Here is a 12,447-nt window from a genome sequence, read left to right as displayed (position 1 = left end):
TGAAATTCCATCTAGTCCAATAGCCTTATTCACATAAACTTCTACCTGATTCACCTTCAAAGAACTAGGTTGAAGTACTAATTCCTCAACTTCCTGTTTCCTTAGGACAGTATCATTACCATCAGTGGTAATGATAATTACCACTGATGGTAATATAATATGTAAAACCTTAGCAAAATGATCATTGAACAACTGGACAATAACTTCTTCCTTGGTCACTTTGGCTCTATCCAACCGAGTTATCTTCCCATAATCATTCTTTCTTTTGCTAGTTGCATAACAGAAAATTCTCCTGAATTTTTCTTAGCCTTCTTCGGTAGTTTCCTCTCATACTCTAATTTCGCCTTTCTTGTTATACTTATCACTCTTCTTGCCTGCACTTCAGGGCTATCTAACCTTAGGTAATCCGAGGGTCGCATTAGAAAAAAAAAAAAATTATCCGAGGGCCGTATCAAAATGCGTATCTAGTAATTTGATGAGTAGCAGCGACATAACGTCGAAAGTCGAACAACACTAATTGCGAACTAATCGCGCGCTCACGTGCTCCGTGAGCGCCCGGAGCATGCGCGTTGGAACAAAACAGTGCAAGAACGCTTTTTTCTTTTTTTTTTTGACACATGTAATATTCGAAAAACACGTGGGTATATAGTGATGTAAAAACACCAAATAAAATTATCAACATTGAGTTTATCGATTAGTGTGATAGAATTAAAATATCTAATACGCATTAGATTCAAATTGTTATTTTATTTTTTCGCTCGTGAAAATCAAAACCCACAGGTGGGCCGCATGCTTTGTACAGCCCTGCTGCACTTTATAGATTTCATGCAACTGTTCACATCTTCAGAGTTTATATTTTAAAGGTACATTACATGTACCTTTCAGTTAAAGTTGAAAAATAAATATGCGCGCTACACTTTAACTAGATAACGTGCAAAAACTAGTTAATGTACACATTAATTAAATATCGTTGGCTAAAGTTTGAATTTTATCTTAAACACACAAAGATTACCTAATGAGCACATATATAACTCCTCCCCCCCCTCATGTGATGTATTTTACGCATACAATTTACTATCAACAAGCTATATCTTATTTATGTAACGTGAGGTTAGGACAGATGACTAGAAACTTTTATTGAAAAAACAAAGAATATACAAAATAAAAGAAAATTTTAAATATTTCAATTTTAAAACAAACGAGAAACATTTAAAATGAAAAAAAAAAAATTCAAAATTTAATTTACTATAATAATAATTACAGGCTTCTTTCTAACAATTTCGATTAGTTTATTATTACAATTTAGTGATTGACGTTTAGTGATTCATCTACAGGATTTCAATAGCCTAGAACTCTGATAATGGCTATCTGTTCAGTGTTATTTAGCGTAAAATTAGGCACGTAGGCATGATGAGATTTCCAGCGGCATATTATATTGTTGGGATCATGTTACAAAAGAAATTGTTGAGACTAGGGATGTTGGCATTATAGTGGATATGAAACCTGAAATTCAAATTCAAATGTCGCATTGTAGAAAACGAAACTATTCTTTATTGGATAATTGCGATGCAGAAAACAAGCATTGATGTGTAAGGATAAGGAAGTTATTTTGACTCTTTTACCAAATCTTGACACGACCGCATCGGACTACTTTGCGCAGATTTGAACTCCTTTATTTATTTATTTATTTATGTAGCTTTCACCCACGTAAGATTTCAATCAAACCTATACATTTGTACTGTGGGTGCACTGATGATTTTTCCTCAATTTATTCTTATTTTTTTGAATTTTTATTTATTATTTTTTCATAGTTGGAAACTTTGCTCTAGACACGCTACGTGGAACTTTTTCAAGCCACCTCATGCCTCCAATAAGCAGAGCGGTGGTCTCACACCAGGCGATGAAATTCACGTAAACAGGAGAAAGAGAAGGAGGGAGATGATACAGGTCTGAAAAACAAAAATTCAGAAACAATCTTATATAAATAATAAATTTCATAGAATAAATATGTAATAATTATGTTTATTACATATTTATTCTATGAAAAAATATGTCATAAACTGTTTATTGTCTTTATTAGATTCCACATGCAAACATCGTCGGCGCATCAACCGAACCTCCAGACATGCGCAATAAGAATTTAATTCAGCGATCTTTGATATTTGTCAGAATTTCAGTCATGGAAAAACCATAACTTTACACATCACGATTTTGTCTTTGTGAAGGCATATTTGTCAAGATAGGAGAAAATGACTTTTTTTTTTTTTATTAACAGTTTATTATCAGAATAGAGACTATGAAAGGGTGCATGGTGGCAACTGAGTGGGAATGATGAACCAGGAAGGAGAGAAGGTTGTGGACTTTGCAGTAGCGTTTGATCTGGCAATTGTGAACTCGTGTTTCTTCAAGAGGGAAGAACATTTGATAACATTTAGAAGTGGTAACAACAACTCACAAATTGACTACATTTTGACTAGAAGAAAACATCTTAAGGTTGTGACAAATTGTAAAGTAATTCCAACAGATCAAGTAGCACAGCAACACCGACTGCTGTGCGCAGACTTTAAAATAAGACCGAAAGTAAGAACCTCTGGATGCCATGGGATGAAGACAATTAAGTGGTTTCGCTTAAAAGAGGAGAGTGTGAGGAATTGTTTTAGGGAGAGGGTGTTAGAGAGGATTCCGGATGGACTGGAAAGTGTACAAGATTGGTGGAAACATAATTCAAAAGTAATCCTGAGCTGTGCAATCTAGGTGCTTGGTGAGACATCTGGAAAGATTAGAGAGCAGAAGGAGGGTTGGTGGTGGAATAATAATGTACAAGTGGCAGTGACAGCTAAGAGGAAGGCAAAGCAGAAGTAGGATGAGTCAAGAGTGGAAGAGGACAGAGAGGTGTACAGAGAGAGAAAGCAAGAAGCCAAGAGAGTGGTGGCACAGGCGAAGGCCATGGCATATCAAGATCTATATGATCAATTAGAAACAAAGCAAGGACAGAGAAAAATTTACCAACTAGCGAAATGTAGAAATGAAGCAGCAAAGGACATCTTACATGTGAGGCAGATCAAAGACGCTGAAGGAAGAGTATTATGGAGGGATGTGGACATAAGAAACAAATGGAAAATATACTTTGAGGGACTTTTGAATGAGGAAAATGCATTTTCCTCATTCAGAGGGGATGGTGCAGAACATCAGTAGAATGGAAGTGACGGAGGCCATGAAGATGATGAGGAATGGAAAAGCGGTGGGCCCCAACAGATTTCCAGTGGAGGCATGGAAGGCACTGGGGGAAGAGGGAATTGACCTGCTGTGGGACCTGTTCATGAAAGTTTGCCAACAGGAAAATATGCCCAAGGAATGGATGGAGAGTACTCTTGTCCCCATCTACAAGGGTAAAGGGGATGCACAAGACTGTAAAAATTACAGAGGAATAAAGTTCATGTCCCACACAATGAAAATCCTAGAAAGGATTCTTGATGGTAGATTGAGGAAGGAGGTGGAGATTGCAAAGGAACAATTTGGCTTCATGCCTGGTAGATCAACAACAGATGCTATCTTTGGGTTATGGCAGATGATGGAAAAGTATCGAGAGAAACAAAGGGAGCTACATCTGGCATTTATTGATCTGGAGAAAGCATACGATATAGTGCCAAGGCAAGAAGTCGGGAGGTGTCTGAGGGAGAAGAAGGTGCCGGAGAAATATGTCAGGTTGTTTCAGGAAATGTACAGAAATGTGAAGACAAGTGTTCGGACCTGTCTGGGACAGACAGAAAGTTTTCAAGTTACAGTTTTCTTGCATCAAGGGGCAGAATTAATCCGTTTCAGTTTAATATTGTGATGGAGGTGGTAACAGAGGAGGTGAGAGAAGATGCACCTTGGACAATGTTGTATGCAGATGACATCTTGCTGTGTGCAGATTCAAGAGAAGAAGGGGGAACTAAACTGGAAAGATGGAGAAAAGTACTGGAAGAGAGAGAGGTATGAGACTGAGCAGAAGTAAGACAGAGTATGCGTTGCACAGTGGGCGGCGGACAGGAGACAGATCTGGAGCTGGAAGGAAATGTCATGAGGAAGGTGAGGGACTTTAGATACTTAGGTTCAACAGTGAAAAAAGATGGAGCTGAGAAGGAAGTGGGATGCAGGATACAAGCAGGTTGGAGGAACTGGAGGGAGATGGCTGGAGTGTTATGCGATAAGAGGGTTCGCGATCAATCTGAAAGGCAAAATTTATAGGACAGTAGTGAGGCCAGCTATGACATATGCTATAGAAACTGTGGCTCTGAGGAAAAATAACATCAGCAGGATGGAAGTAGCAGAGATGAGAATGCTTAGGTGGATGTGCGGTGTGACCAGAAAGGATCGTCTGAGAAATGACTATGTCAGGGGAACAATGAAAGTTACGAACTTAGGAGCGAAAATACAGGAGGCAAGTTTGAGATGGTTTGGTCATGTGATGAGGAAGGAGGACGAATATGTGGGAAGAAGAGTCATGCAGATGGATGTGCAAGGAAGGCGGAAGCCTGGGCGCCAAAGAAGAGATGGAGGGAGCTGGTAGAAGAGGACTTGAGGATGAAGAACTTGGATGTCGTGACAGCCCAAGACAGGAAGGTGTGGAGGAGACTCATTATCAACAGTGATAATGAGTCCGTACTTAAGTGGGAGAAGCTGCAGAAGAAGAAGAACAGTTTATTATATTTATTAATAACTTTTAATATTGAGACCTGTGGAATATTATGCGGACGTCCAAATAGAAGAGATGTCTTTTGCCTTTCAAATGTTTGGGGAAAGCCAGTTATAAGTTATCAACTGATGAAATAATTTTTATATAGAAGGTGGGCAGAGGTCAAGGAAGCATTTGTGGAAGTTAAAGTTGTGTTCATGTAACAAAGGGGTGGGAGCTAGATTTTTCTTTCACAGAGCAGTGAGTGGAACAGATTGCATGTGGAAGCGGTGATTGAATCCAGCGTGAAGAGTTTAAGAGAAGGCATCACGTCTAGTGTGGGTGATTCATTCTTCCATCCTAATCCATCCTTCCAAGTAGCAGAAGGTAAAGTTCCTGGGAAAAGAGAAAGGGATAGACCATCAGTGAGATGGATGGATGGTATGTCTGGAGTGACTGATCTTCGGAGAGTTGAAGCCTCCAGAAAAGCATAGGACAGAACTATATGGCGAGGCCTAGTGTGGCGCATCATCGAGCATCGGAGTGACCACATGTCATCTGTGGATACCCAGTGAACAGATGATGTGACATCCAGTTATTTCCTTTTATCGTTTCTTCTAGAATATACGTAATATTTAAATGAATAAAGTGTCTGTTATATATAATTTACAATTTTTTGATAAATAATACTCTTACTAAAGTTGGAATCCTCTTACATTCTAATGAAGAATGATTTAAATATTACTCAGAGGGTGCAATCGCAACTCACTAGCAGTCTGCGGAACCTAAAAATAAGCGAAGTGAAGATTGCTGAAATAAGTCACAATAGCCCAATGCAAAAACAATAATACTTTATTACAAGTTCTGTTTTACATAATTCGTTTCCCTTTTTTTTTTCTTTAAGAATTCTTCTTCCTCGTTCACAAAATCCGTATTTTAAGACACGTTCCTGGATAAAGGAAAAGGATTCGGAATGTCCCACGTGAGCAGGGACGATTGGCCACCCTACCAAGGAGGTTTGTTGTCAAAACTCCTCCCTCGATGAGTCTTCGACTTCAGGAGATTTCTGTTAACAATAAATGTGATCTATTATGGCGATTAATCAACTGGTTGTTTTAGGATGATCTTTGAAGTCTCTTCTTTTTTCTCTCTTTACGAGCCTCCGTACATTGAGGTGAAATGTATTTACTATAAATACATTGCAAATAAATGGTCTCCCAGTTCGTAAAGCCTTCCATCCAATTGTGTGCTGGAGCCTGCTGGCACCAGTGGGTTGTTGAATTCTCTACAATCCACTGGCGCGCCTTTCAACCCACCACGGCTACCTTCTTTGGTGAATGACCTGAGTCCTTAACTCTTGATCTCTTCATGTGTGTTTGTGACTGTGAATGGGGTGGCTCACGGCCGCTCCTTGTCAGTATTTTTGCGATTGCTAGTGGTGTTGTGTCTGCAATGATGGATTTCGGTCTTGCATATTTTCAGAAGTCTCCAGGGTTGTAGTTGGCGGCTTGACAGATTAGTTTGGCTGGGATGGTTGTTTATGGTAGTAAATACAAATCCTGATTAGCGAATCATACTACCTACTACCTACCCACAGCATCATGGAAGAAACGCCACACGTGTGAGAAAATTGCAATGTTCAGAAGATTCAAGGAACATAACGAAATGCACACACACACAAAGAGAGAGAGAGAGAGCCTCCATAGCGCAGTCGGTATGACGAAGCCCTGTGGTTAGAAAAACCTGAGTTGGAATCTGGTCTAGGAGTCGCAGAAATTTTATTTATTTGGGATTTTTTACCTTCTAGAAACTCTGCTTATTTCAGTTATTTATTTTTCAGCAATGAAAATTTCCCTCTGTGGCTACCGTATCTGTTTCCTTTCTGCGGGTACTCCGGTCGAATGTTGAAAAATCGTGGTGATCATGCCGTTGCCAACCACCAGAAAGACAGTAAAGTCTTTCTGGTGGTTGGCCGATATATTTTCCTCTTCAATGTCTTCTGTCTAGGATGTTCTCCTAGTTGGGATAGATTAAGAGTGTGTGAAGGCATTAAATGCAACTACTGTGCTATTTCTGTGCAACATCTCCTAAAGGAGTTTGTATTGAGTCTGTATATACACAAAGCCAAGCATACTTGCTCAGGAGAAGAAATCAAAGTTATCTAACGCTAATAACCAACCTACAGTATACTAATACATATTCTACATTTACAATCTTTCGTCGGTGGTGGAATTTAAAAAAAAAAAAAAAAAAAAAGGAAAAACGTGAGAACGAACTCAATGATGAGAGCATTTCCTTTTGTTCCAACTGTTGGAAAGTCTTATTGATTACATTAAAAACCTTTTTTTTTTTTTATCTCAACCCCGGTTGGTCAAGTGATGAACATATTAGCTCCACGAAAAGGCTGCAGGTTCGAATCTCACCGTGGAGTATACGTGTTTGGTTTTAGGTGTGAAGCCAATGCCCCGCTGTAATATTTTTGTAAATAAATATAGAGTGCTAAATATCTTCATTTATTTTTAATGAATATTTTTATACTCCATATCTCTTTATTACAGTGATTACCGCTGTTCAAAAATATGACAGGCTGTCTTCGTGATAGTAAACATCTCCTGTCAACTAAAAGATTTAATAAATCATCAAATGTCTGTGGCAATCACCCTCTAATAACCCAACGCGATCAATCTCATTGCGCTTGTTTTCCAAATCAGATAACTCAATACTTTTCAGAGATTTTGCTAATATAAGTCGCTTATGCTTTAGTTATGATTTTCGGTTGTGTTGAGCCATAAATGCAACGGAACAGACTGAATTCGCTCAAGAAATGATAGAAATGATATCAGTAGAAGAATAATAAAAATACTTAAAGCGCCGATATTATTCAGACCCTATACATTAATAGAACAAACAGACGATGTGAGAACTGTGATGTTTTCCTCAAAAATAAAAATAACAATAAATCAATCAATATCTCACTTAAGAATATTCAACAAAATACTAAAACACAATCACAGCAGATCGTCAGTTTACGTTAATCAATAAATGAATAGCAGGTTTTCATAAAATGGAATTTAACTACCCTGGCAAAGACTAACGCTCGCAACCGCGCGCGTGTGAGTGTGTGTGTGTGCATTCTTCAAAATGAGATGCAAATGCTCCTTTATTATTATGATTATTATTATTAGAAAAACCTCCATGGAGTCAAAGACTCATCGTGGAAGATTCACTGTTACACACACACAGTTTATCGTACCGCGCCTTAAATATATTCACTGTCTCTGCACTCACCACACAGACCTCTTGTTCTCTCCCTATCTTCACACATTCTATGTAAAAAGTCCCCGACATTAATCTGGTAATAACCTCTTAACAGCTTATATGTCTCAATTATATCCTCCCCTCCTCCTCCTCCTATCCATCAATTTCTGCAAATTGCATTTTGTCAATCTATCTTCATACTGAACATTCCAGAGACCAGAAACCTCCTTAGTCAATCGCCTCTGAACTTTTTCAAAAGCAATTTCATCTTTTTGAAAACCAGGTGACCAGATCTGTGCACAGTAATCCACATGTGGCCTGATCAAAGCCTTATAAAAAGGAACCATAACATCCTTACTTCCACAGGTCAATGTCCTCTGCATCATTCCCATTATCCCCTGTGTTGTGTTCACTATTTTAGTAACATGTCCCCGAAATGTCCTTGTCTACAATCACTCCCAGATGTCTCATTTCCTCTACCTCTTCCAAGATATTTGCACCGATTGTGTACTTTACATCCCATCTCTGCTTCCCAAATTTCAAAACCTTACACTTCGAAACATTGAATTGACATTCCCACTTATTTACCCATTCAGCCAGTGTATTCAAGTCTTCTTGCAAAGCTACAGCATCCACACTACTCCTGATAGCTCTCACCCAGCTTTACATCGTCAGCAAACAACTGCACATCACATTTCACACGTCTCCAGACATAAACAGCATTTATGTCGTACTGTTAGATCATTTGTTTATTTCCCTCAAAATAAAAAAGATGTCAATTTTGTTTGCATATGTTTATTATATATTGTAATACCGAAATAATCTACTCTTTTTTTTCCCAATAACAAATTTAACTTTTCCCCCTTCAAATTAAATATTAGGAAACTGCAGGATTTGAGATCCATTAATTTGAATTTGCATGAATACAAAAGGACAATGATTATCGATGCGTCTTTTTGAAATATATGATATTCGGTATTTATTTATTTATTTATTTTCGTGTATGAAGCGAACTGAGAGTTTCTTGCTGTCAATTAAATGTTGTGAACAATTAAAGATTTTAGGTAACCAAAGTCCACATTTCCCAAACTTTGTGACGTCACAATTAAACTGGCAATATACAAACGATGAAACCTCGAATTCTTCACTTTTGAGTGAAGGTCTCCTGGCTTTAGTCAGTGCTATTTAACTCGCATTCTAAAATTATAATTGCAAGCGTGTAAGTACATCACGAATTCTACTGGATTACTATACTATGTTAGCTTATTGGTAAAATGTATTAAATACAAAATATCTCTTTACTTTTTTTTTTTTAACATGTTAAAGAGAGACAGAGAGAGAGAGAGAGTGTGTGGTACTCCATGAAAGAATTAATCATTAATTGGTCATGAAAATATCGAGGAATTAAAACAATATTTAACTCGTACCTTCGCTTTTACAAATTATTATTGGATAGCATGAATGGTTAATATGGATGGATGTCATAGCTGAGTCATCTGCGTAGTGGAAGAGCTTGCGTCTGAGAGGTAGCAGAATGACGTGTGTCAGACTGGTCAGCAAAAACATCTGGTTTTGTTTCTGTCTAAAGAGCGCTAATCAGTTATTAAGATCTTCCAAGGAAGAGCGTTTTTCCGTTACTCTTCCCGTGAACTGCACTGGTTTTTGACGACACGAATTTGTTTCTGCAGATGAGGGATGTGTACCAATTTTGTTACGAAATCGCTCTATAATGTGGTTGATGAGAGGGAGCGTAGCTGTGGGTCTGCACTTGCTAACTGAATTTCTTTTTTCTCGTGCGTATGCTGTTGTGATTATTGTGGTCTTTAACATGTTCGGTGTATCTTCAGTTTCAAATCGTTTCTTCCGTAATTTTAGTATGACTGCTTCGAGGTTATGCGCATGGTTACCAAAGAAGTAGCTTCAGCTGTCGTACTTTTAGGAGATGCGGTTTCTTACTGAAATATGGTTCTGCCCTCTATTGATAATTTATAAATATAAATTAATAATTCATAGTTCATATGTATTATTTACATTTTTGAATTCATATTTATTTTATAAAATGAAATGAAAACATTTCAGTTGCTTTTGGTTATTTATTATTATTATTATTATTATTATTTGTTCACTGCAATCCGGCGGTTTTAAACAATTAGATTTGTCATTAATTCTGATCTCGTCTTTCTTTCTTTCAAAAAAGTCTCCACGATTTATTAAGTTGACCTGTGAGGGGTATATTTCATGTTCGTGCTCTTATTTTTTTGTATGTACTGTGAATACTTAGTATGTGCGGTTAGCCTAATGGCTGTGCGCTTCGCTTCCATATGCCTGGGGAAGGAGTATCCTAGGTTCGAATCCCGTCGGTGACGTGAGGTGGTGAAGGAACTTCCATAGCCAAGTTACCCGTGCGTAGACAGTAGGGTTTTTTCCCCCAGTTTATCCTGTTTTTCATCCCGCAAAGCAGGCAAACCGGCCTTGAGAACTCAGGATACAGCGGGACGTAGGGCTGACCACCTTATCCTGTGAATGGTTTGAGGTCGGATGATTAATAAACCTTCGACACCGCAAGGTAAAACAAGGTATAAAAAAGATGAGATGGGAGGGGGTGTGAATACATTCGAAATCGTATGAAAATATGAATTTTACTTAAAATTGTCAAATTTTAGCCTTAATGACGTGTTATGATCCTTAACATTGAGCTATTTTCTGATGTTGACTTTTCTTTCTTTTTATTCCCCTTTTATATGTTCATATGGTTTTATTTGAGACACTTATTTTATTCATATTTTAACATCGGAAGTATTATTTACATAACCTAGAGGAATACGTAATTTAAAATTTCAGTCAACGAGCCCCCACCTTCACCCTCATCAAATGAATAAATAAATAAAAATAAAACGATTTGTCTCTGGCGACGTGAGCATTCAAAACGTAACACCAAATTGACCTTTTATCATTAATCTGAGAAATATCTTGATCTTTTGTTGTTGTTTTTTTGACAGTATATTGCTTGAAAAAAAATCCAGGTTGATACTTTAAGCTAATTTAGTATACTCTAGGATAATTTAAACTACGCGATTTTATTACTCGAAGTGATTTAATTCTAATTAATCATAAACTTTTTATATTTATAGATGGAAGAGAAAAGAAAGAAAAAGAATTACAAAGTGAAGAAAAGTACTAAGACAAACATGGAAAAAAAAGATGATAGTAAAACAGACAGGTGAGTGTAATTGTGACAGAGATTTTGAATGTTAATATCGAACTATTTCTTTTCAATCCTCATTCATTCTCCCTGCCTGACTGATGTGGCGACTGAAGCGCCCCCTCACACATCGCATCATCGTATCGGCTCTAATATATATTTTTCATTTTCAGAATTAAATGTTCTTCTATTTATAATACGCTTTTTTATGATAACTGAATTATTATTATTGATGGATATCTGAGTTTCAACGTTGAGCATTAAGCCCGTGGAGAAAACCAAGCTGAAGAAACACACGAACTGAGCCCACGAGCAATATATTCGTATATCCGCCTGGATATACGAATAATTAGCAAAATTCATCTAAAATTCAATTAAAATTAATCTTAAGAAGCACCACAACAGAACTCGTTGCTATTGTTTGATCCAATTTTGCATCGCTTCTAAAAATCTGAATATCTTCCTTCAGGGTGTGCGATGGATCGTTCAAATGTAAAATAAACAATTTCATATCTAGAACAGGATCTTCCAATAACACGTTCTCACTTTTCTTCAATACACAGCATTACACAGCGCATCTCTCTCCCTCTCTTTTCCAGCAGCTAACCACATTCGAATTTCCTTAATTTTACTACCAGTTTTCATGGGTTTTCTTCTCAAAAATCCAGAACACGTACTCCACATCCATTCCCTCTATTCATTTCGCTGGTCATCCTGCAGCCAACTGTAACTAGCCTGCTGTTCACAATAAATGTGGCTTGTTTGGCCAAGTGCAATGAACTTTTTTTTTTGCACTTAAAAAACACAAAAAATGTTATGTACGATATTATAAAAAAGTTTAACCAGAAGCAAAAAAAAAATCAGATAGGATAATTGACAACATATTTATGATGCTGCATGCTAGTAACTGGATTGTGAGTGAATTCACATATGACTTGTTAACTGTTTATGTTAAAGAAGCCAAAACGCCCTTCAATCAAGCAAAGAGTACATCCTGAAAAGCACCTTACGTACCTTTGTATCTTCCAGATGTTCCATTTCATTAAATTATTAGTGGGGGGGGGGGGTGGGGGGGGGGGGGGGTGGGGGGGGGGGGGGGTGGGGGGGGGGGGGGGTGGGGGGGGGGGGGGGTGGGGGGGGGGGGGGGTGGGGGGGGGGGGGGGTGGGGGGGGGGGGGGGTGGGGGGGGGGGGGGGTGGGGGGGGGGGGGGGTGGGGGGGGGGGGGGGTGGGGGGGGGGGGGGGTGGGGGGGGGGGGGGGTGGGGGGGGGGGGGGGTGGGGGGGGGGGGGGGTGGGGGGGGGGGGGGGTGGGGGGGGGGGGGGGTGGGGGG

The sequence above is a fragment of the Typopeltis vanoorti genome, chromosome 15 (assembly GCF_054136105.1).
Source record: "Typopeltis vanoorti isolate ZY-2024b chromosome 15, IOZ_Tvanoo_1.0, whole genome shotgun sequence".
NCBI classification, from domain to species: Eukaryota; Metazoa; Arthropoda; class Arachnida; order Uropygi; family Thelyphonidae; genus Typopeltis; species Typopeltis vanoorti.
The sequence above is the reverse complement of the archived record's forward strand: the minus strand, read 5'-3'. Positions refer to the sequence as shown.